The sequence below is a fragment of the Bos javanicus genome, chromosome 6, assembly GCF_032452875.1.
Source record: "Bos javanicus breed banteng chromosome 6, ARS-OSU_banteng_1.0, whole genome shotgun sequence".
Lineage (NCBI taxonomy): Eukaryota > Metazoa > Chordata > Mammalia > Artiodactyla > Bovidae > Bos > Bos javanicus.
Genome location: NC_083873.1, coordinates 110,605,282 through 110,628,604, shown reverse-complemented (window position 1 = coordinate 110,628,604; position 23,323 = coordinate 110,605,282). Strand labels below are relative to the sequence as shown.

At 46.7% G+C, this 23,323-nt stretch overlaps 2 long non-coding RNA genes across 3 annotated transcripts; one reads left to right on the top strand and one right to left on the bottom strand.

The window, feature by feature from the left end:
• Positions 1-708: 708 nt before the first annotated feature.
• LOC133249872 (uncharacterized) lies at positions 709-12,609 on the bottom strand. Of its 2 annotated transcripts, none has more exons than XR_009737149.1 (4): positions 12,466-12,609; positions 4,181-5,453; positions 2,385-2,647; positions 709-1,898 (listed from the first exon to the last, which is right to left on the bottom strand). It is a non-coding gene; the product is annotated as an uncharacterized LOC133249872 (long non-coding RNA). The 2 variants fall into 2 exon arrangements; XR_009737150.1 differs by having other exon boundaries at positions 709-1,535.
• LOC133249873 (uncharacterized) lies at positions 10,503-22,540 on the top strand. Its single transcript, XR_009737151.1, has 3 exons — positions 10,503-10,832; positions 16,730-16,949; positions 22,275-22,540. It is a non-coding gene; the product is annotated as an uncharacterized LOC133249873 (long non-coding RNA).
• Positions 22,541-23,323: the final 783 nt, after the last annotated feature.

The window sequence follows — 23,323 nt, the reverse complement described above, 5'->3', positions numbered from 1 at the left end:
CAAAAGAGCCGACTCATTGGAAAAGACTGGAAAAGACTGAAGGCAGGAGGAGATGGTTGGCTAGCATCACTGCCTCCCTGGACATGAGTTTGAGCAAAGCTTGGGAGTTAGTGCACAACAGGGAAGCCTGGTGTGTGCTGTAGTCCATGGGGTCGCAAACAGCTGGACACGACTTAGCGACTGGACGACAACAGCGTGAGCGCTTGCCAAGTGCCAAGCTCCCTTCCGCGCTGTCAAAGCATCTCCTCAGTCCTGACCGGCTTGTGCACTAGGTTCTCTTTCTTGTCCTTGTTTACCTCTTGAGAACACTGACTCTCAGAGAGGTCAAGTCACCTGAAAAAGGTCACACAGCAGGTAGGTGGGGGAGCGGGGCCCTGGACGTCAGGGCCCGTTCTCTGGACAAGTACACCAGGCAGCAGGCTACAGGGACTGATGGGTGGGGAAGCGTGCGTCTCAGAGAGTGGGTGTGCAAGTGGGTGTGTCCCCGGTTGGGGTTACTACTCTTATTTATTTCTTTAACACAACCGGATGATGCCTTTGAAGACAAGGAACAACATCAGGAAAACGATGCTGCGACGTCGTCTTCTAGGCTGGTTTTTGTCCTATCTTGCCCCACGTCATTATGACTTGGAGGGTCTGTGAGCAGAAACCCTGAGGGTGAAAAGGCCACACCCCAGCTGCATACTCTGGTTATATCTGCTTCTGAACTGTCTCGGGCTGACCTTGTTTTGAAGCAGCGTGACCTTCAGCTGCATGTCCTTATTTTGTGGTTTTGGACTGAAGTGTGTAGGTTGTAGAAGTTGCATGGATTCCAGACAGGCTGACCACACTTCAAATGCCACTGGCAGGTGTGCGACGCCTACTCTTCTAACTCCATGTGGGTCAGATGCACATTAGTCCTCAGAGAGCAAGACCTTTCTCAGACCAACTCGGAACTGGGCTATGTTGCTTGCTAGAGAGTGGCCTGATAACACCAGGGCTTTGGTTTGTTTGTTTTTAAGAGCTTCAAAAGACATTTGCTTCGCTCTCAGTGTCCCTTCCAGTGCCTGGGAACTAGTCCTGGTTGCTGAAGCCAAAAGTACATTCTTCCCTTTGTTGTTTAGCTGCTCAGTCGTGTCTGACTCTTTGAGACCCCACGGACTGTAGCCGCCAGGCTCTTCTGTCTGTGGGGATTTCCAGGCAAGACCACTTGGTCACCATCAAAATCAAATTACCAAGCAAGCAGGTGCTGATGAGACCCATCACCACACAAACTTAATTAAAAAAAAAAAATAGGTAAGGGAGCCAGTTTCCTGCAGAGTGACATTTCGGGGCTCCCCCTCCCACTGGGCATTGAAGATGCCGGGATGATGTCATTTTGTGACAGGGTTGGTAGGATCTGCAGCTTGGAGCCTGGGACCTGCCTGCCATGTGGGCTCCTGTCGGAGTCACTGTCAAAACCATTCATCTTCAGCTTACGGCTGCGCCTCCTGGGGGGACTGGGTTTTCTTGTTCTGTTTTGTTCGGCGTGGCATTCAAGATTCCTTCACAGAAATCTGTGTTGGGGCAAGAAAATGCTACATGAGTGATGCCCTTGTGAAGTCACCATCTGGCCAATATTCATCTTGCTTTGCAAAATACCAAGGATTTCCTTGGGCACAGATGCTGGGCCAGTGATCGAACGCCAGTGATCACAGTCGTAAACCCACACGCAATCAAGTGTAATTAATGCACCTGGTACCCGCTGCCGAGTTCACATTCCTGCCCAGTGCCTGGCTTTTTTGTCTCATGTGTGGGGCTTGGTTTTATTTCCTTCCCTTTTGGCGGGGCGGGCGGGGTTGGGGGGAAGGTGGGGGAAGACGTTTGCAATTTGAATCCTTCTCAGCATCTTTGGCGGTAATTAAGTCACTGTCACGGGGCTGGTTAAAAAAAAAAAAAAAGGGAGTGTTTGTGTGTGCTCAAGAAGCCGCATCACACGCAAACAATACAGCACTGAGCGACTTTCTGCGGCTTCAAGAGCCCATTGTCCTGTGCGCCTGGAATCTGTTCTGCTGTTGGCGGATCACTGGCTTTGGGAGGCCAGAGCCCCAGGCACTGGTCTCCTCACGGTTTTGTGCCAGACAGAAGAAGCGAGGGATCCCAAGCTTGGAAAAAAATAAATGATGAAATCCCCAGCAGCCCGCCATCTTCCGACAAGCAGGATTTCATGATCGCCTTCCTCTCTCTCTGTGTGGGGACTCTTAACGTGGTGATGGGGCGGGCGGGGAAGCCTCCTGCTTTGGTGCAATTGACATCCTGGGAAGCAGTGGACGCTCTCTTTGGACAGAGACCAGGGAGGGTTTGTAGGTGGGACAGGAAGGGTGGAGAAGGGTAGAAGTTTGCAGAAAGGCCAATAGTGATGGTACCTGAGGGTTGTGACGGGGTGAGGGGTCCAAGGGTCCCTGCAGACTCCTTCCATCCCAAGAGCCACATAAGCTGTTGGGTGTGGGAGGCTGGGAGGACCTTGATCAGGGTTCAGGTACAGGCAGGGGCAGTGACTGGGCTCCTTCACAGCCTCCCTGCTCAGCCCTTGGGGAAGGGCTGGTGATATCTTGGAGACCTTGCTGTGGGCGGGGCAGCCTGGGAAACGGCAGCCCCCTGCTCATCCTCTGGGCCTGGCCCGTCACTTCTGCAAGGAAATAGGAAAATTGCAGGCAGCAATTAGAGGTTTCAAAGGCCCTCATGTGTCATTAGGGGCTTGTCACCACCTTTCCCCGAGCTCGGCAATGAATGGCTCCCCATTGTCTCCCGTCAAATTAAAGCTCCTTATCATAGGCTGGAGCATCCTCTGCTAATTGACTCCTGCTTTCCTCACTCATCTTTTATGCCACCGCACCTCGTCCCACCAACGTCTGCAAAAGCCTTCTAATTGCCAGCTCTCTTTGAATCAATTCTATTCAACAGATGTGCATTGGATTTCCGCTCCAGAGCTGGGCCCTGAGAGCAGGGGCAGCCGTGAGGCAGGTGAATCAGATGTCACCGTCTTTGGAATGGAGAAGGACTTCCTCCTGTCTGAGGTACTCTTGCCTGGAAAATCCCATGGACGGAGGAGCCTGGTAGGCTGCAGTCCATGGGGTCGCTAAGAGTTGGACACGACTGAGCGACTTCACTTTCACTTTTCACTTTCATGCATTGGAGAAGGAAATGGCAACCCACTCCAGTGTTCTTGCCTGGAGAATCCCAGGGATGGGGGAGCCTGGTGGGCTGCCGTCTATGGGGTCGCACAGAATCGGGCACGACTGAAGCGACTTAGCAGCAGCAGCCTGTCTGAGAGAGGAAGTGAGAGTTTGAGCCTCAGTCCAAACTCAGATGCTGAATCATCTCAGGAAAGTTAAAGTCTCCAGCCCTCTGTTATGGAGGCTCAGCAGTAAAATGGGGCTAATATCACAGACTTGCTCTAAAAATTGAGATTTTTATCTGTCTATGGCTTCCCAGGTGGCTCAGACGGTTAAGAATCCGCTTGCAATGCAGGAGACCTGGGTTCAGTCCCTGGATTGGGAAGATCCCCTGGAGAAGGGAATGGCAACCCTTTCCAGTATTCATGCTTGGAGAACCCCAGGGACAGAGGAGCCTCGTGGGCTGCAGTCCATGGGATGGCAAAGAGCTGGGCACCACTAGGGACTACCACCTTATCTGGCTACCTATGATTTCTATATAGACCACACACATATGGATACACATATGTACAAACACACACATGCGTGCACACCAAACCCTCAAGGACCCACTGTTCTTTTCACTGCAATTCAAATGGGGCCTGAGGCAGCAGCAGTCATCTCTGTCTATAGAAGCTGGCAAAGGCCTCATTGAAGAGGAGAGATGGAGTCAATTTTTCTTCTTCCTGTAGGCACGAGAGGAAAGGAGCATTCCAGGGAAGGGAGCTCCGTGTACAGAGTCAGGGAGGCAGGAAAGAGCCCTGCGTGTTCCAGCAACGGCAAGTCCAATTGGGGTCCTGGTTTTTGGGGGGGCCCAGAGGTGGAGGATGGGGGGAGGTGGGGGAGGATAACCCCAGAGAGGCAGTCGGTGGGCAAGTCCACACCCACCGAGGCCCTGCCGCTTTCATTTGGCAGCTGCTCCTAATGACGCCTCCTCCACTTTTCTCTGTGCTTTGTGATTTCTGCTCTTAATATTACTCAGACTCACCCTTTCCATTCAGCCTTACCTGCTTCCAGCTTCAGGACAAGCCCCTAGCACCACTCAGGACTGATCAGATGTCATCTGTCACTTGTCTGGGCTCAGCTTGTAAAGTCCTCCAGGATAGAGGCCTCCTAGAGGACTCCCCTTATAACCACATTTCAGTAGCACTTTGCAAACAGAGGGAGTTTTGTAAATGCAATTGCCTCACCAGGTAGATTCTTAATTAGCAGCAGAGGGGTAGAGCTGGGAGGAGCAGAAACCCAGTAGAGATCCAACACCTTTTTTTCCAGTGACCTCAAATGAGTCATCAGTCTCTTTGATCCTGATTTTCTGTGTCATCAATACAAGGGCCAGTTGTTTCTGAGGATGTTCTGAGAAGCAGAGAGCAGCCTCAGGGACTTTGGGAGAAGGGTGCAGCCTAAAGGGAGCCTTTGTTTCCCTAACTGAGGCTGGGAAAGAGCCTGTCAGGTTCTTATGGGCTTGTTTACCTGATGCGCTTGGAGTCTCGGAAGCTGCACCCCTGCCCTCCTAGAGAACAGGGCCCAGGATGGGGCTTTTTCGCCAGCCCTGGTTGTGTGGGTGTCACATTTCACCCCTGTTTATGGTGGGTGGGCAGTGGCAACCCCTGGGCTGTGGTGGTGACCTTCACAAACCCTGGCAGGAGGGAGCTTGGGATCAGAAAGATGGACACACACGACATCTCCCTGCCAGTAAGTGCAGGAGCTGGGGTTGAGGTGAAAGGTTTTCTGACACCAACTCCAGGATCTTTTTTATCATCCCACCCAGTATAAGATGCTCACCGTGCTACCCAGCTTGGAGCACTGCGCCACCAAAAGGGAAACATACATAGAACCAAGAGCCCCATGGCAACCCATCACAAACCTTGTAAGTTTCGGACTTGACCAACTGTAGGGAGGAGACGGAATAGACAACAGGGAGAGAAGCGTGGGGGCCCCTGGGCGTGGGCGGAGGGAACGACTAGGGGTCAAGTGCAGAGCTGGAGGTCTAGTGACAGGCTAGACTAGCAGAGAGAGGGGGAACAGGGGCTTGGGACGAGGTTGGGCTGGCTACACAGTTGAGCGTGATCAGTCATGACTCAGTCCCTGATGAGGGAGCTGCCTCTGAGGGTGGGTTCAACATTCAGGTGGAGCACTGTTCATACACAGGAGGCAGAGCCACGTTCCTGACTTCACAAAGACGATCTTGCTGTCTGTCTCTTGCTTGAGTTAATCTCACTGTAAAGAAGGGCATCTGGACACATCAGTCTGATCCCTGCTGGTCACAGGTACACGGGGAGCCTGGATGGAAATACAAAACGTGTCTCCACCTTCGCATCATTTAACCTGTCCTTCTCTGGCAGAATCTACCTGGAAGGGTGACTTAGGAGTCCCATCCTCTCTTGAAACCCCCTTCTCCTCCTTCTCAGTCCTTCTATCTTTGGATTCCAGAGGGACTGCCTCAGAACCTTGAGGCTTCCTGCCTGCTGACTTTCTCCTGCCTGAAAATAGTTATGCTGGATCTTCCAAGCTTCAGAGCCTTAGAGGAGCACCCACAATGCAAAGAAATAACTCCCTCATTTTCCTCTCTCTCACTTTATGACATCACCATGCTATTACACCTGAAGAATTGCATAAGAGATGCAGGTTCTATCCCTGGGTTGGGAAGATCCCCTGGAGGAGGGCAAGGCAACCCACTCCAGTATTCTTGCCTGGAGAATCCCATGGACAGAGCAACCCAATAGGCTACAGTCGATAGGGTTTAAAAGAGTCAGACATGACTGAAGCAACTTAGCAGGCACTTGGTTATTTTAAAGACTTCTGTATGGACCAAAAAGTTCTTCAGTTCAGTTCAGTTGCTCAGTTGTGTCCGACTCTTTGCGACCCCATGGACGGCAGCATGCCAGGCTTCCCTGTCCATCACCAACTCCCAGAGCTTATTATGGACCAAAAGCTTCTATTCCACAACCCCCACCCCCCACAACCAAATTCATATGTTGAAGTCCTAATCCCCAGTGGGATAGTATTTGGAGACAGGCCTTGGAGAGTTCATCAGGGCTTGATGCGGTCATGAAGGTAGGCACACAATGTACTTAGTAAGCTTATAAGAAGAGGACGCCTTAGACCAGAGCTCCCTCTCTCTGACGTGTGAGGACACGGTGAGAAGGCAGCATCTGAAAGCTGAGAAAAGGGTGCTTACCAGGACCTGATCCTGCTAACACCTTGATCTCAGCCTCCAGAAATGTGTGAAACAAATATCTACTATTTAAGCCACCCAGTCTACAGTGTTTTGTTATAGCACCCCAAGATTACAAAACAAGCTTCTCCCTCCAAAGGGTGAGAGAAGGAAAATGATTGGAAGTTAAAGGACGATCCAGAAATGCTAATTCTTGAGAAGGATGCCAGATGGGAAAGACACATGACCACCTCTTCCACGGAGTCCTCCTTGACCTCCCCAGATTGACACTGACCTCACTTGCACACAAGCTCAGCTGCCATGCCTGCAGTGTTGAGTGGCATTGGTTTGGGTGCCTACATCCTTTTCTCAACTGACTCTGAGGTCCTTACAACTGGACCTTGCTTGTTGGTTCTCTCTGTGCATGGCTGGCACACGCAAGGGCCTCCATGAATGTCTGAGTGGAACACGCAGTAAGAGGAACTCTAGTTACATCTCCCAGGATATACTTTTCAGGTGTAGACATCTTAGATCCAGCAGCACAGTTAAGAGTTCTGGCCCTGCATGAGAATGCTTGGGTTGGAATCCTTCCCCTCCTACTTAGCTTCCTGACCTTAGGCTAATAGCTGACTCTTCCTGAGTCTTAGTTTCTACAACGATAACAAACAGGTAGGAAAGATGCTTCAGCTTGTGGTGCAGTCAGCTAAGATCATCCATGAAAATAGTACTGGGCCTAGAGTCAATAGCAATGCGTGTGTGCACACGCTCAGTCATGTCTGACTCTTTGTGACCCCATGGACTCTAGCCCACCAGGCTGTCCATGGGATTCTCCAAGCAAGAATACTGGAGTGGATTGCCATTTCTTTCTCCAGGGGATCTTCCCAACCCAGGGATCGAACCCACTTCTCTTGTGTCTCTGGCATTTCCAGGTGGATTCTTTACCACTGTACCTGGGAAGCCCTCAATACTCAATAAATCTCAGCAATTATTATGTTTCCAGGAGGCAGAAGGGAGGGAGATTGCTCTGTGTGATGACCAGGGATATGAGAGGGGCTGGTCTTGAACTGATCTTAGAGGGTGGTTGTTGATAGTACGGCATACTTGGTGTGTGCTAACACGTGGCATACATTTGCTTCATTCTTAACACAAGTCTGCAAGGAAAGGATAATTAGCTTCATGGTAAAGAACAGACTGAGGCTCAGTGAAGTTGTGCAAACCTGCCTACGATCACACAGCTAATAAATTACAGAGCGTGGGCTTGACCTCAAGTTTACCCGACCCTATCAGTGTACAGGCAACCCCAGGGGCAGGAAAGCCAACGTCATCTACACTCTGGTTACAAGAGAAGGTGCATGTAAAGACAGGAGGACAGATGATGAAAGAGAAGACAGATGGGGTCAGGGGTGCTCTCTAGTGCCAGGCAGGGAACTTGAACTTGTTCCATAAATATTACGATGCCATTTCAAGGGTGGGAACAGGGAAGAAAGCAGATGAAAGGGTGGAGAGAAGCCTAGATTGTAGTACGTGCTGTGCTCAATCACTCAGTTGTGTCCGACTCTGTGGCCCCACGGACTGTGGCCCACCAGGCTCCTCTGTCCATGGGATTTTCCAGGCAAGAATTCTGGAGTCGGTTGCCATTTCCTACTCTAGGAGATCTTCCCAACCCAGGGACTGAACCTGAGTCTCTTGTGCTTCCTGCATTGCAGGCGATTCTTTACCACTGAGCCACCTGTGAAACCCCCAGATTGCAGTATGCACGCTCAATCACTCAATCAGGTCTGACTCTTTGCAACCCCATGGACTGAAGCCCACCAGGCTCCTCTGTCCATGGGATTCTCCAGGCAAGAATACTGGAATGTGTTGCCATTTCCTCCTCTAGGGGATCTCCCTGACCCAGGGAGATTACAGTATAGTCTTTGTCACTTATCATCACAGATCTCAGCTGTGTGACGTGTGTGGGAGCTGGGGTGATAAAGAGAGGGCCTGGGTGCTACAGAAATGCCCGTCCTTGGCCTCGTGTCCACTGCAGGTATTTGTAGAATTTCCAACTCAGACCTCAGCATTTGGATGCTCTGCTACCAGCGGCCAGGTCCAGTTGGGAGGGAGAGGATGCCCATGAAAATACAGGTAAAGAAGCTCCCGCCTCCTCTGAGGATGCCCGAGTTCTGAGGGGGCCTCTGTCCTGAGAGGCTGCGTCCTGGGCTCTAAGCTACTCCTCAGGAATCAGCCTTGCACAGGCGCCTCAGTCCCTGCCCTTCAGTTCCCTTTCGTAAAATCGGGGGATGATAGCGCCATCTGCTCAAATGCACCTGCTTTATCAAGAGAGCCTGTGTTTGTGAAAAAATGCAAAATAATCGTCCAAGCATTAAATTTGCCACCCAGATACTTTCTTCGTCCTATCTCCACCCCAAGCAAACTCCACTGAATTCAATAATTACGCCACCAAAATAGTCACTGGACAGGCAAAAGAGAAATGAGAAAAATTCATCCTCAAATCTCTCTCTCATTAATAGAGGAATTCCAGGCCCAAGCAAATATGCCAGTGGGCAACCTGGATGTCATCTGTCATCTGAGATTCCTCCCGAGTCGTGCCCATTGCTAGTGATGTCACCACGTGAGCACTTTCTATATGTAAGGCACTGACTGCATATAGATATATATATATATCTCATATATATCTCAGGCCCTTCTCGTTTTTCACAGAGATGATTTCAATAACCTGCACCCTGGTCTCCTTTGCTACTGTCCAATCCCTTCTCCCCATGGACATTCGAATGAGCCTTCTCAAACACATAGAATCATGTCATCACCATTTAAACTCTGAATGGACTTCTTTGTCTCCAAGACAAAGGCTAAATTCCTTGACAGGCCATGGAAAGCCCTTTATTTTTGTAAATGAATTTTTACTGAAGTCTAGTTGATTTACAATGTTGTGTTAGTTTCTGCTGAGCAGCAAAATGAGTCACATATACATATACATATGCATATGCGTATACATGTATTTGGGATTCCTTGATGGCTCAGACAGTAAAGAGTCTGCCTATAATGTGTGAGACCCAGGTTCAATCCCTGGATGGGGAAGGTCTCCAGGTTGATATTCTGGCCTGGAGAATCCCATGGACAAAGGAGCCTGGTGAGCTACAATGGGGTCACAAAGAGTCAGATGCGACTGAGTAACTAACACACACCCACAAACAAATATTCTCTTTTCTAAGTTCTATTCTCATATACCATGGGCTTCCCTGGTAGCTCAGAATCTGCCTGCAATATAAGAGACCTGGGTTCAATCCCTGGGTCTGCAAGATCCCCTGGAGAAGGAAATGGCAACCCACTCCAGGATCCTTGCCTGGAGAATCCCATGGACAGAGGAGCCTGGTGGGCTACAGTCCATGGGGTTGCAAAGAGTCGGACACGACGGAGCAACTAAGCACACATTCCTATACAGGTCATTACCGAGTACTGAGTAAGTTCCCTGTGTTACACAGGAGGTCCTCATTAGTTATCTATTTTATATTTAGTAGTGTGTGTACGTCGGTCTCAATCACGCAATTTATCCCTCCCCTCCACTTTCCCTCTTGGTAGCCACAAGCTTGTTTTCAACATCTGTGACTCTTTGTTTTGTTAACAGGTCCATTTGTATCATTTTGTAAAGATTCCACATGTAAGTGATATCCTGATACTGGTCTTTCTCTGTCTGACTTATTTCACTCAGTATGACAATCTCTAGTTGCAGCCATGTTGCTGCAAACAGCTTTATTTTGTTCTTTGTATGGCTGGACAATATTCCATTGTGGATCTCTCTATACCACATTTTCTTTACACGTTCCTTTGTAAGTGAACATTTAGGTTGCTTCCATGGCCTGGCCATTGTAAAGCAAAGCTGTTTCTGATTTTAGCTTTGCAACCCGCTTTCAGCGCCCCCTAAATACTCCAGCCAAGAAAATAGGACCACAGTCGTGATTCCACCCATCAAGGCTTCTCCAAGTCTCTATACTGGAATTCCATTCTCCCCTCATCAATCTGCTGCTGCTGCTGCTAAGTCGCTTCAGTCATGTCTGACTCTGTGGGACCCCATAGACGGCAGCCCACCAGGCTCCCCGGTCCCTGGGATTCTCCAGGCAAGAACACTGGAGTGGGTTGCCATTTCCTTCTCCAATCTCATCGATCTAGGAAAGTCCAACTCCTGACTCGGAACTGAGGATTTTCTCTTACAAGAAGCCTCTCTCTGCCATCATGTGCCCAGTTAACACACCCACTACCGTACTGTCTACAGTAATTGCTACTTCTTTTTTTTTATGTAAATTATGAGGAAGTAGATCAGAGGAGTGGTGATGGCAGGATGCCCCTAACGTGAAGAGAGAACAGAGGAGGAGCATTTATCCTCGGTTGGTCCTGGTTTTCGGGAACACATCAGGGAAGAGGTAGAATTCCAAAGCATTTCAAAGGAAGAATTGGATGCCTTGAGGTCACCGTGCTCTGAATTCCTAGCTGTCACCAAGGAGAAGGTCAGTATCGAAGGCTGTTGAGTAGGAAGAAGACAAAGTTCCTTGAGCAAGCTCAGGGCAGATAGATGGAGGTAGCTTTTGTTCTCCAGGTGGGCCTGCTGGCTGCTGGCTCCTCTGGCCATGGGCCAGGTGCCCCTTAGCAGGTGATATTTTAAGAGATCCAGCACCAGCAGCAAGTGTGGGTGAATTTGACATTTACTAAGACTCTTTCCCTCCACAAAAATGAAGTTCCAGCCATCAGGGAGGGGTCCAAGGGCCGCAGACATTATCATTTTACTGGCCGGGGCATCTTTTGCCGCCATCGGAAAACAAACATCCACCTTCTGACTTTGCTTCCAGCAGCCCTGGGTCTCTCATTGAACAGTGTTTTCTGGGATTTTTTTTTTCTGGGGAACCAGAAGCAGGTTCCTTGACCCCTGACTTGACCAGTCAGAGGCAAAGAAAACAAAGAAGCCACCATCCTCATCCCCTCACTCTGTAGCTTCTGAGCTTCTATAAGATTACAGAACCATCTCCTGTTTGTTGTTGGTGTTCAGCTGCTACGTCATGTCTGACTCTTTGCAACCCCATGGACTGATGCATGCCAGGATTCCCCATCTTTTCATTATCTCCTGTTTGGTCCTTTCTAACTCTGTAAAGAAGGCTGAGCACTGAAGAATTGATGCTTTTGAACTGTGGTGCTGGAGAAGACTCTTGAGAGTCGCTTGGACTGCAAAGAGATCAAATAAGTCAATTCTGAAGGAAATCAACTCTGAATATTCATTGGAGGGACTATTGCTGAAGCTGAAGCTCCAATACTTTGGCCACCTGATGTGAAGAGCTGACTCACTGGAAAAGACCCTGATGCTGGGAAAGATTGAAGGCAAAAGAAGAAGCAGGTGGCAGAGGATGAGATGGTTAGATAGCATCACTGACTCAATGGACATAAATTTGAGCAAACTCCGGGAGATAGTAGAGGACAGAGGAGCCTGATGTGCCACAGTCCATGGGGTCGTAAGGAGTCAGACTCGACTCAGCAACTGAACAACAACAACAACTTTAAGCATATCAAATAATTCCTTATTCCCAGGAAGACAATTCTCTGCTTCCACAATTCTTATTTCAATCTTATTGCAGCCCATTTTCTCCTCCACTTTTTAAATTTCCACCCCATACCTCCTACTCCAGCCCCTCAATCTTAGTCCAAATGAGCACTTACTCTGTTGGGTTTTAGATATTTTGAATATGTATGGATGGTAATTGTATCTTCTGCCCCTAAATGCATCTTTTTAAGACTTCAGTTCAGTTCAGTTCAGTCGCTCAGTGGTGTCTGACTCTTTGCGACCCCATGGACTGCAGCACTCCAGGCCTCTCTGTCCATCACCAACTCCCGGAGTCCACCCAAACTCGTGTCCATTGAGTCAGTGATGCCATCCAGCCATCTCATCCTCTGTCATCCCCTTCTCCTCCTGCCTTCAATCTTTCCCAGCATTGGGGTCTTTTCAAATGGGTTAGGTTTTTGTTAAGGTCAACTCTTCTAGTCTCTCCTTTTACATTCAGAGCTTCTGCCCCTTTTAGAATATAGATCTTGCTAGAAGGGTTATTAATTCCCTGCCATTGAGAGTGGATTAGGCCATCTGTCCTGAATCCTTACCTGATAGTGATGTTAACAGCAGCTACCACTGACCATGGGCTCCATACTGGCCAGACACTGGATGTGGCCCCTGACCTGAATCCATGATCTCGTTCATTGTGACAATGAGTCTGAACATTCCGTATCACTGTTGTCCCCAGCGTGCAGGTGTGAGAACGAGGCTCAGAGGGGCTACACAGATCAGACAGATCAGACAGATACTGGCAGATCAGACAGATACTGAGATTCCAAATCTACCTGCCTCTGAAACCAAAGTTCAGAGTCCCATGCCACCTTATATCTTGAGCTTTTGTTGAGGTCTGTTTTAATTTCTCCTTCTTAAGAAAATGATGATAAATAAAGACAGAGGATGAGATCTGAGAAACAAACATCCTGGACACCCTGAAATTGTCCTCTCCCCTTATTAAGGGCCTCCCAGCAGGAGTGAAATTCAGTTTCCTTAGCTAAATCCATTTGAATTCATTTCCAGGAGCTAAAATTTGACAAGCGGCTGTAACAACGCACTCCGGTGGAGGCCGGGTCTGTAGCCGCCGGCATGCCTGCCACGGTCTAATTTTGTTTCTCTCCCGTTTGCCTGGTGTGATTTGTCCTTTAGAAACCAGCCTCATCTGGGAATAGTGTGCATTTGTTAATTACCTTTACAGAGCCAGCAGATGGTGCAGGAAGCACTGTATTTTCTGTGGACCCAAGCCAAAACAGAGAGAGAGAGGCATCTGTTTATTTGTTTAATTTCTTTGCAAGGAAATGGTGGGTATAAAAATAAAACCGATCGTCACTAGGCATTTCAAAACGAGAAACACTTTTGGTGTCGCATAATAATGGTTTAAAATAAAATTCCCTTTTATTCCCCAAAGCCTTTGCAATTCAAAGAAGCCAAGGAACCAGGAACTGGCTGTGCTGGACTCAGACAGGCCCCATTATGTGTGGGTGCTAAATCATTTCAGTCGTGTCCCATTCTTTGCAACCCTATGGCCTGTAGCCTTCTAGACTCCTCTGTCCACGGGATTCTCTAGGCAAGAATATTAGAGTGGTTGCCATGCCCTCCTCCAGGGGATCTTCCTGACCCAGGGATCAAACCTGCATCTCTTAGGTCTGCTACATTGGCAGATGGGTTCTTTGCCATACCTAGGAAGCATTAGCCAGTCTTAGACGCTGGCCATACTTAGCTGTTGAGGAAAAGAGCCCTGATCTTAGGTGGAGAACCACCCAGCAACTGGGCGCCATGTACAGTCTCTCACTGTGTGTCCATAGCCCCACTTCTTGACTGGCCAAAGGCCAGGTGAGTTTCCTATGAACAGAAGATTACGGTCACTCTGTCTAAACATTTGATGGCAGGAGTTCAGAATAGAAATCTATACCTCTGTCCCTAGAATCAGAATATCCCAGAGGGAAGGAGCCTTCAAAGCACCCCAGTTGAACCCCCTCCTTTCAGAGATTAGGACATAGAGAACCCAGAGCAGGAAAGGGCTTGATTCCAAGTCACCAAGATTATCAGTGGCAGAGTCAGAGTCAGAAGCGAGGTGACCACATCTCTCAGCTTGCTGCCCCCTTCCAGAAACTCTGCCAGATGAGGAGAAGACAGGGAGGGTCAGACTGGGAAGACTCTGCACGGGCTATGTGAGCAAAGTCTTAAGAGACTGCTGGCTGGGCAAAGATGGGCCCTCAAGGCCACACACCTGGAGGTGGGCAGACACGTGACTCTGAGAAGCTCAAAATAGACTAAAGAGACAAGAGCACCAAGAAAGGTTGCTGGTGAAGTTGTCTTGTCATGAAGATACAGCATCAGCAGACATCAGCAGGGACAGTCATAGTCGGGCCTGTGTCTAATATGGTGCAGACGGGCTGGTGGGGAACCAGACTGAGGCAGAGATGTCACGGGGGATAAACAGAAAAGGGTCTGACGCAGGGTGGTGACATCAAAGATCAAGAGGTTTCATCTTGCTGCACTCCATAGGAACTTCTCTGCTCAAGGTCACCAATGACCTTGAAGTGACCTTGGAATCCAGTGGTCACTTCATTGGCCTGACCTTTCTCAACACAGCTAACCACTACCTTCTTCTTCAGATGCGTTATTTTCTTAGGGTGCAGACACCACACTCAAGTGTTCTTCTTCCTTCCTCGGGGCCCCGTCTTGGCTCAGCTTCTCTGCCATGTCTCTAAACAGTGGGGACCACAAGCCTCCCTCCTTGAATTCTTCCTCCTCATCCAAATTCTTCCCAAGGCTTTAAACATCATCTTCGAACCATCAGCTTCTGATTGTCTCTCTTAAGCACTGATCTTTGCCTTCATATTTGCATGCATTTATCCAACAGCTTACCATTCAAAAATCAAACGGATCTCTGGAGCACAGAGTCAGATGAATGAAAATCCTCCAGTCATGACACACTGTCAGAGTCAATCCATGCAACGAACACCCGTGAGCCAAGGGCATGTCCAGAGCTAGATCTTTCCACACATTTACGTGCTTTTCGCCTGCTCTTTTCCTGGTCCTTCTCACCCTAAAGTAAACATCGTTCGGTGTTTTACTTTGTCATCTCCTTTTTTTTTTTAAGACACAGTTTTATCACATATATAAATGCGTGCCTAAAAGAGATAACTTTTGTTTCCAGTGGTTATTTGAATTGTATTGAAAAAGTATGCTGTATATCGTCATGAAGGTACACTTTTCTTGTTTTCTGTGGCCTCAACCAATCTTTTTTCACTGCTGAATGGATTCTTTACCAGCTGAGTCACTAGAGAAGCCCAAGAATACCAGAGTGGGTAGCCTATCCCTTCTCCAGGGGATCTTCCCGACCCAAGAATTGAACTAGGGTCTCCTGCATTGCAGATGGATATCTTTACTAGCTGAGCTACCAGGGAATCCCCTTCAAATATACCACCATATGTATCCGCTTTCCTGTCCATGGGCATTTGGGTTGTCTCTGGATTACTATTAAAGTTAGCATCGTTATGGGCATCTTGTCACATCTGCTGACACATATGTAAGAAATGCATTTAGGGGTGTACCTAGGAGTGAACTCCTCATTGATTCAGTTCAGTTCAGTCAGTAAGCCTTGTCTGACTTTGCAACCCCATGGACTGCAGCACACCAGGCCTCCCGTCCATCACCAACTCCCGGAGTTTACTCAAACTCATGTCCGCTGAATTGGTGATGCCATGCAGCCATCTCATCCTCTGTCATCCCCTTTTCCTCCTGCCTTCAATCTTTCCCAGCATCAGGGTCTTTTCCAATGAGTCGGTTCTTCACATCAGGTGGCCAAAGTATTGGAGCTTCAGCTTCAGCATTAGTCCCAATGAATATTCACGACTAATTTTCTTTAGGATTGACTGGTTTGATCTTCTTGCAGTCCAAGAGACTCTCAGAGCCTTTTGGCTCTCAGCTTTCTTTATAGGTTATAAATGTTCAACTTTACATAATGATGCCAAACTGTCTTATACAATAATGATACCGGTTCACATTCCAGCTAGCAGTGTATAATATGCATTCTTTTTGTTCCACATTTTGATCAACACTTGATATTGTTAGACTTTTAAATTTCTGTCAATTACCTGAACATAAAATTCCATCTCATCAGGATTTATTTAGATTTGCATTTCACTGATTACCCTTGAGGTTGAACGGCTCTTCATAAGTTTATTGCATATTTTTTGGGTTAGTAATATGTCTTTCCATGTCTTTTGCTTATTTTTTCTATTGATTTATCATATTGTTATTGCATTGTAAGAGTTCTTAAATGTTTTGATATTTGTGTCTTTTTATACTAACCTTTTGCCTGGTGTGTGTCGTTTGTATATATTCTAGTTTATAGCTTGATTCTTCATTTTCTTTAATATGTCTTTTTTGATTAACAAAATTTCTTAATTATAATGTTCTTAAATTTTTCAGTCTCTTATACTTTGTGCTTTTTATCTTTATTTTTTTTCCCTATCCTAAAATGAGAAAGATATTCTTCACTACATTACATAAGAATTTGAAAGTTTTTACAATGACCCTTGGGTCTCGCATTTATCTGAAATTCATTTTTAGTGCAGTGTCAGGCAGTGATCCAATTTCACCTTTTTCCTCCCATGATGAGTGACCATTTTATCAACACCTTTTGGTAAACAGAATCTCATCTCCCCACTGATCTGTCAAACTACCTGCATCCATATATTAGATTCTATATAAACATGCTTAATTTCTGGGGTCTCTATTCTATTACAGTGGTAGGAATAAATTTTATCATTTTGTTCATCCAACACTTTTCCTTTCATTTCTTTTTAGAGACTTCCCCTTTTCTCTCTGTTGGCCTTCCTATGGATGTGGACAGATGACCCAGGCTGGACAGCAAGCATTCTCCATCTCCTGAGCAAGGTGATTAGTTTAAAATTGGTCATCTGATTAATTAAAGAGTCAAGAAAAGAGAAAGCATCACTGAATGAGAGCAGAGGCAGCTGCTTGATGACAGCCTTTGAGCACCTGGATCCAGCTGTGCCTGAAGCAGGTACCCTTTGCACTACCCATTACATAAGCAAATGAATGATCCTTGATAAACTTAAGGAGGGTTTTTAATCTCTTGCAATTAACAAACACATATGGCCACAGTCTCATCTACCTGCAGGTGACTCAAGATAATCTATGGCAGAGTCAATTTTTTTTTTTTTCCAAACACTGTCTCTCCCTCTATGTGTGTGTATGTTAGTCAGTCACGTCCAATATTTTGTGACCCCATAGACTGTAGCCTGCCAGGCTCCTCTGTCCATGGAATTCTCCAGGCAAGAATACTAGAGTGGGGAGCCATGCCCTTCTCCAGGGGATCTTCCCTACCCAGAGATCCAACCTGGGTTTCCTGCATTTTAAGCAGATTCTTTACCATCTTAGCCACCAGGAAATGCCATGTTTCTCCCTCTGCTCCCACCCAAAGACAAACAGAAGCAAGATTAATTTCAAAAAGCTCCAGGCAACACTTTTAAGACCTTAATTAAAGCATAGAACTCATTGTTTAGGTAAATTCGATGCAGAAGTCCCATATAAAGAACATATAAAAGTGATATCACTGTGGTTGAGAAAAGGCTGAGGATGCACACAGACCTCCTTAGCTGGCCTAAGAGCCATCCATTTCCATAGATTATGAGCCTGATCATCTTAGCCTGGAGAATTTCCCTAGCAGGTCTTACTAGACCATTAAAAAAACAAAACCAAAAAAAAAATTATTTTGGTTTTAGAGTGGATAACTTTAGGCTGTTCAGTCTGGAAATAACAGATAACAGGGCAGATATCTTTGGAGGCCGTTCTTAATCCCTGGCAGTAACAGATGTCATCAGCATGGGGAGAATGCTGACTTTTCCGTTCTCTGGAGCGGAGAGGCAGAGGAGGCAGAGGGGCCTTTTGCTAGACTGAGAGTCGTAGTAGATCCAGCAGGGAACCTGGGAATAGCCGCTTCGGGTTTCTTCCTCCTCCCACTCTGCCTTCGAATTTATGACCCTCTATGCTCCTGCCTCCATTGCCTCAGCACCTGAACAGTCTCCTAGTAGGAGGTGCAAATCAGCCAGTCTTTGCACTTCTGTTTGAAGTCAGATCTCTCCAGGGGAACCCACTTATCACCTGGAATCCCACTGCCTGTTGAAATCTTGGTGCATGTGTGTGCTAAGTTGCTTCAGTCATGTCTGACTCTTTTATGACCCCATAGACTGTAGCCCACCAGGCTCCTCTTTCCATGGGATACTCTAGGCAAGAATATTGGAGTGGGGTGCCATTTCTTCCTCCAAGGGATCTTCCCCACCCAGGGATCGAACCCACCTCTCTTAGATCTCCTGCATTGGCAGGTGGGTTCTTTACCACTAGCACCACCTGCTAAGCCCTGAAATCTTGGTAGCTTGATTCAAACCCCATAATTCCATGGTCAGTGGGATTCCAAAGTCCTCCCCAACATTTATTGATTTCTGAAACAATTAAATTGTGCCAGGATCCTCTGCCTTGGGAAAAATATGGAAGGTTTATGGGAAAATAAGAAGGAGAAACAAACTTGACAGGGAGGTTTATAATAAGGTAAATGATAGATAGGGTAAATGATAGGATAAATGATAATAAGGTAAATGATAGAATCAAAATTCAGCATGATCTTGAAAGATAAAGCCAAGGTAAAATTGGCATTATGAGATTGGACAGGGAGAAATGCAAGATTTTCCATTTCAAGTTTTTCCCTCCTTTTCTAAGTTAAGGATGGAATGAGTTAATGAATAATATATATGTATGAATGTTGTGGAGCTTTCCAGGTAGCTCTAGTGGTAAAAAATTCACCTGCCACTGCAGGAGACATGGGTTCAATCTCTTCATCAGGAAGATCCCCTGGTTGAATAGGAAATGGCAACCCATTCCAGTATTCTTGCTGGGAGAATCCCATGGACATAGGAGCCTGGCAGGCTCAGTTCAGTCGCTCAGTTGTGTCAGATTCTTTGCAGACCCATGGACTGCATCACGCCAGGCTTCCCTGTCCATCACCAACTCCCGGAGTTTACTCAAACTCATGTTCACTGAGTCGGTGATGCCATCCAACTATCTCATCCTCTGTTGTCCCCTTCTCCTCCTGGCTTCAATCTTTCCCAGCATCAGGGTCTTTTCCAATGAGTCAGCTCTTTGCATCAGGTGGCCAAAGTATTGGAGTTTCAGCTTCAACATCAGTCCTTCCAATGAACACCCAGGACTGATTTCCTTTAGGATGGACTGGTTGGATCTCCTCGCAGTCCAAGTGACTCTCAAGAGACTTCTCCAACACCACAGTTCAAAAGTGCCAATCTTCAGTGTTCTGCTTTCTTTATAGTCCAACTGTCACATCCATACATGACCACTGGAAAAACCATAGCCTTGACTAGACAGACCTTTGTTGGCAAAGTAATGTCTCTGCTTTTTAATAGGCTGTCTAGGTTGGCCATAACTTTCCTTCCAAGGAGTAAATGTCTTTAAATTTCATGGCTGCAGTCACCATCTGCAGTGATTTTGGAGCCCCCCAAAATAAAGTCAGCCACTGTTTCCACTGTTTCCCCATCTATTTGCTATAAAGTGATGGGTCTGGATGCCATGATCTTAGTTTTCTGAATGTTGAGTTTTAAGCCAACTTTTTCTCTCTCCTCTTTCATTTTCATCAAGAGGTTCTTTAGTTTTGTAGCCTGGCAGGCTACAGTCCATGAAATTGCAAAAGAGTTGGACACAACTGAACATCTGAGCAGAGTACAGCACACGGTTGATGCAGCTATGCTTAAAAATAAGAAATGGAAATCTCTTTGGATGGAGGAAGTCAGTATAGAGTATGACTCAGCCCCTAGAGGGTCAAATCCATAGAAGCAACCCCCCGGTTCAGGGCACACGCTGGGACAAATGGAAGCTCCTGTATTTTGGTTCAAAAAACTCAACTGGAAACAAAACTTTTAAGAGATTCAAGACCTATTGACTACAGATCATGCTTTCTACCATCTACAGGTAAGAGTCAAAATACCTTTGCACAGCATATGAGCCTCTATGACTTAGTTCTGTCTACTTTCCATTCCATAATTTCTTCTCATGTGAAAAAAACCAAGCTTGCAACAAATCAGTTATTTCGAAAACTAACAAAATAGGCAATAGAACTAGGCGTGTATATTTCCAGATCAAAGGAAGTGATCTGTGTGCTTTAACTGATTAAACCTCATCTGGAGTTTTCTCTGTGTCCAACTCCGGGACTTATGTTTCCAAAAAGACAAGGACAAGATGGGGAAATAATCCAGTGTGAGGAGCTCACCGGCAATGAAAAGATATGTCTTGTGTGGATATATTTCGCTCAGAGAAATCTTTCAACTCCCATGATGTCTATTTTCAACTGTTTGTAAGCTAACCATAGATGATGGAGCAGGCATGTTTCAGGAAAAAAAATTTAGAGCCAATGTGTGAACCTTGCAGGAAGTCAGACTCAGCTCTGGACAAGCACTAACCCTCACAGGAATTGACTATTGGGAGCAACAGCAAGTCTTCTGTAGCTGGGACTGTCCATCTACAGACAACATGCTCAGTGTGAGAGAGTGACCTTGTGCATGGAAGAGTCTAAATGACCTGAAATGTACCCCTCTGTTTGTGACAGTCACGATCAACATGTTCTAGATTTCTTAGAGATGTCCAGAAGTCTTGAAGAGAACAGGAGTTGTCAAGAATGGAGAAATAAGAGAGAGGAGAATATGAGGAAGATGGGATTAACATTAGAGAAACTCTGAAATCCATTAACTGGGCCTTCTAGAAACTCTATTTCCTCTTTCTTGCCCAGTGACATACTTCCCCCATTCTCCACGCTATTGTCTTTGCCACTTTCAAGATACTCCTTAATTAAAGGGTTAGCAATAATTCATGCTAACATGTAAATGACTTAGAGAAACCCACAGTCTTTTCTGCCTAGAGTCATTGCTTATCAGTAAGTGATAAAAGCTAAGTAATAGACTATAGAAAGTACAGTCATTAGCTATTTGCAAGGGAGAAATCAAGGGTTATATTTGCAGGTACATTTGCCAAGCGTTGATAACAAATAACAGAAATGTCCTTTAACTTCAGCACAAAATGTATCTATTTGAAGAACACTGGGGAAGCTCTCGGAAATGAGGATGAGTAACCACACTTTAGGAAAGATATGAACCAGGGAAGCCCTGAGGGCCTGGGAAGTAGAACAGGTGAACCTTCTCTCCCATGGCTGCTACAAGAAAACTTTGCTCTACCTGCTGCCATGGCCATCATATCTGCGTATCTAACTGAACATTCAGATTCTCAAAAGGCAGAGAATGATGGTGGATCTTGGGTCTTGTGACCACCTTGGAGGCCAAGAGAGAAAGTTCTCAGGCCAGGTGGTGCAGGTAGAAGCATAAAGGAAAGATAACCAGTGTGAAGGATTGAAGGCAAAGGAAGAAGAGGGCAGCAGAGGATGAGATCGTAGATAGCATCACCCGCTCAATGGACATGAATCGGAGCAAACTCCAGGAGACAGCGAAGGACAGGGAAGCCTGGCATGCTTGGAGGTGCAAAGACTCAGACATGACTTAGTGACTGAACAACAACAAAAAGACAGCCGGATGTAGGAAAATGCATGAAAGAGGGACAGAGGGTCTTTTGAGCAACCTAAAATCACATCACACAAAGTCTTGAGAGTCGTCTCATGTCACCAACAAATCCAGTACCGTCACCACGATGCTCACAATGCTTGAGTGTCTCCCAGGTTCCAACAGGAGAAGTCCAAGCTCTGTAGCAAGTATCCATGACCCACGAAGCCTTGCCCTTGACTACTTTGTTGCAGTGGAAAAAGTTTTTCTATTTTTTTCTCTTGCCCTTTGATGGGTTCTTTTTTAACTTTAACCATTCCTAGTCTGTAGTCTGTAACTAATCTTTTTGATTTTAACTGTTCCTAATCTGTAGTTTGTTTTTCAAGAGACTGACCTGATATGTCAATTACATCCCACACCCATCACCCTCTAACTCTGCAGGAACTATGTTCTGCACCTGTGTATGTGTGCATGTATGCTCAGTGGTGTCCGACTCTTTGCGACCCCATGGACTGTAGCCCGCCAGGCTCCTCCTCCTTTGGAATTTTCCATGCAAGAATACTGGAGTAGGTTGCCAATTCCTTCTCCAGGGGATCTTTCCAGCCCAGGGATTGAAACTACATCTCTTGAGTCTCCTGCATCAGCAGGTGAATTCTTTACCACTGCCCTACCTGTATATTATCCTTTAACTCTTTTTTATCACATCCTGTATCTGGTGATCACCTTTACAGCACTGTTTGCAGACCACCCCTTGTAGATTTTCTCTTTTTGCATTTCAGAAAGAAAGCCGCGGTGCAATAAACAGAAGACAATGGACCCAACGACCCGGGCTACCAGACACCAGCATATGACTGTGTTCAAAACAATGCAAGAGGAAGAAGAATACAAGATGCTCACAACTTTGTCCCTTATCACCTGCCTCTGACTGTGCGCCCTCCTCTGTAAGATCCTCCAGATTCCTCATGGAAGGCAGGGCACAGACCTAGAGGCATGAACCTACTGTGTCTTTCCTCCACTGGCTCAAGATTAAAGCCACCTTTCTATTTCCTCCCAACTCTGTCTCCATAATTTTGTTATTTGACTTCGGTGGGCAGAGAAAGCCGAGATTTTGGTGATAACGACTTCACTGGCTGAACGACCACTGGGTTACCTTTCTGGCTGCCCAGCCAGATGCCCAGCCACCATGTGCCCTGGAATTCATGGTCCTGACACCCCTTCTCCATGCAGCCCCCTTCCCATTCCCGCCAGCTTTAAGTTTTCCTCTTTGACCTCCTAGATAATGGAACAACTCGACGGGCTGCATCCACAAAGCTCCTGCTCGGTTTGGTGTCTCCACTGACTCGGGTTTTATTTTTGAGGTTTACAGTTTTGTTGAATGTGTTTCCCATGAGCCGCCTCATATCTCTGGTAGCACAAGGCAGGATCTAAACAGATACGGTCCTTGGGAGCATCAGAGTTAGGGCAGAAGTAAGGGTGAGGTGCAGAACCATAATCTTTCCCTTTCCTTCTCTCTACTTCCAAGTTGGAGTAAACAGAGCTTCATATTGCCTGCTGCGTTGTAGGTGCTCAATACACACTCACTTGAACAGCTACCAAGGGCAGAGGGCTTTTACTCCTCACCACCAATGACCAGGCCCAGATCCAGGTCTCATGAAGCCTGAGGCTTACTCAGTTTGCCTGGCCCTCTTGGGAAAAGAATACAAATTCTTATTTTGGCAGTTTTCAAAAAGACAGATGGCAGGAGGAGTGCCTTGAAATAGACTCCTGTAAGAGAGAGACGTGAGGCAGAAACGTCTTACCTTCCTGGTAAATCCTCCTCTGCTCATAC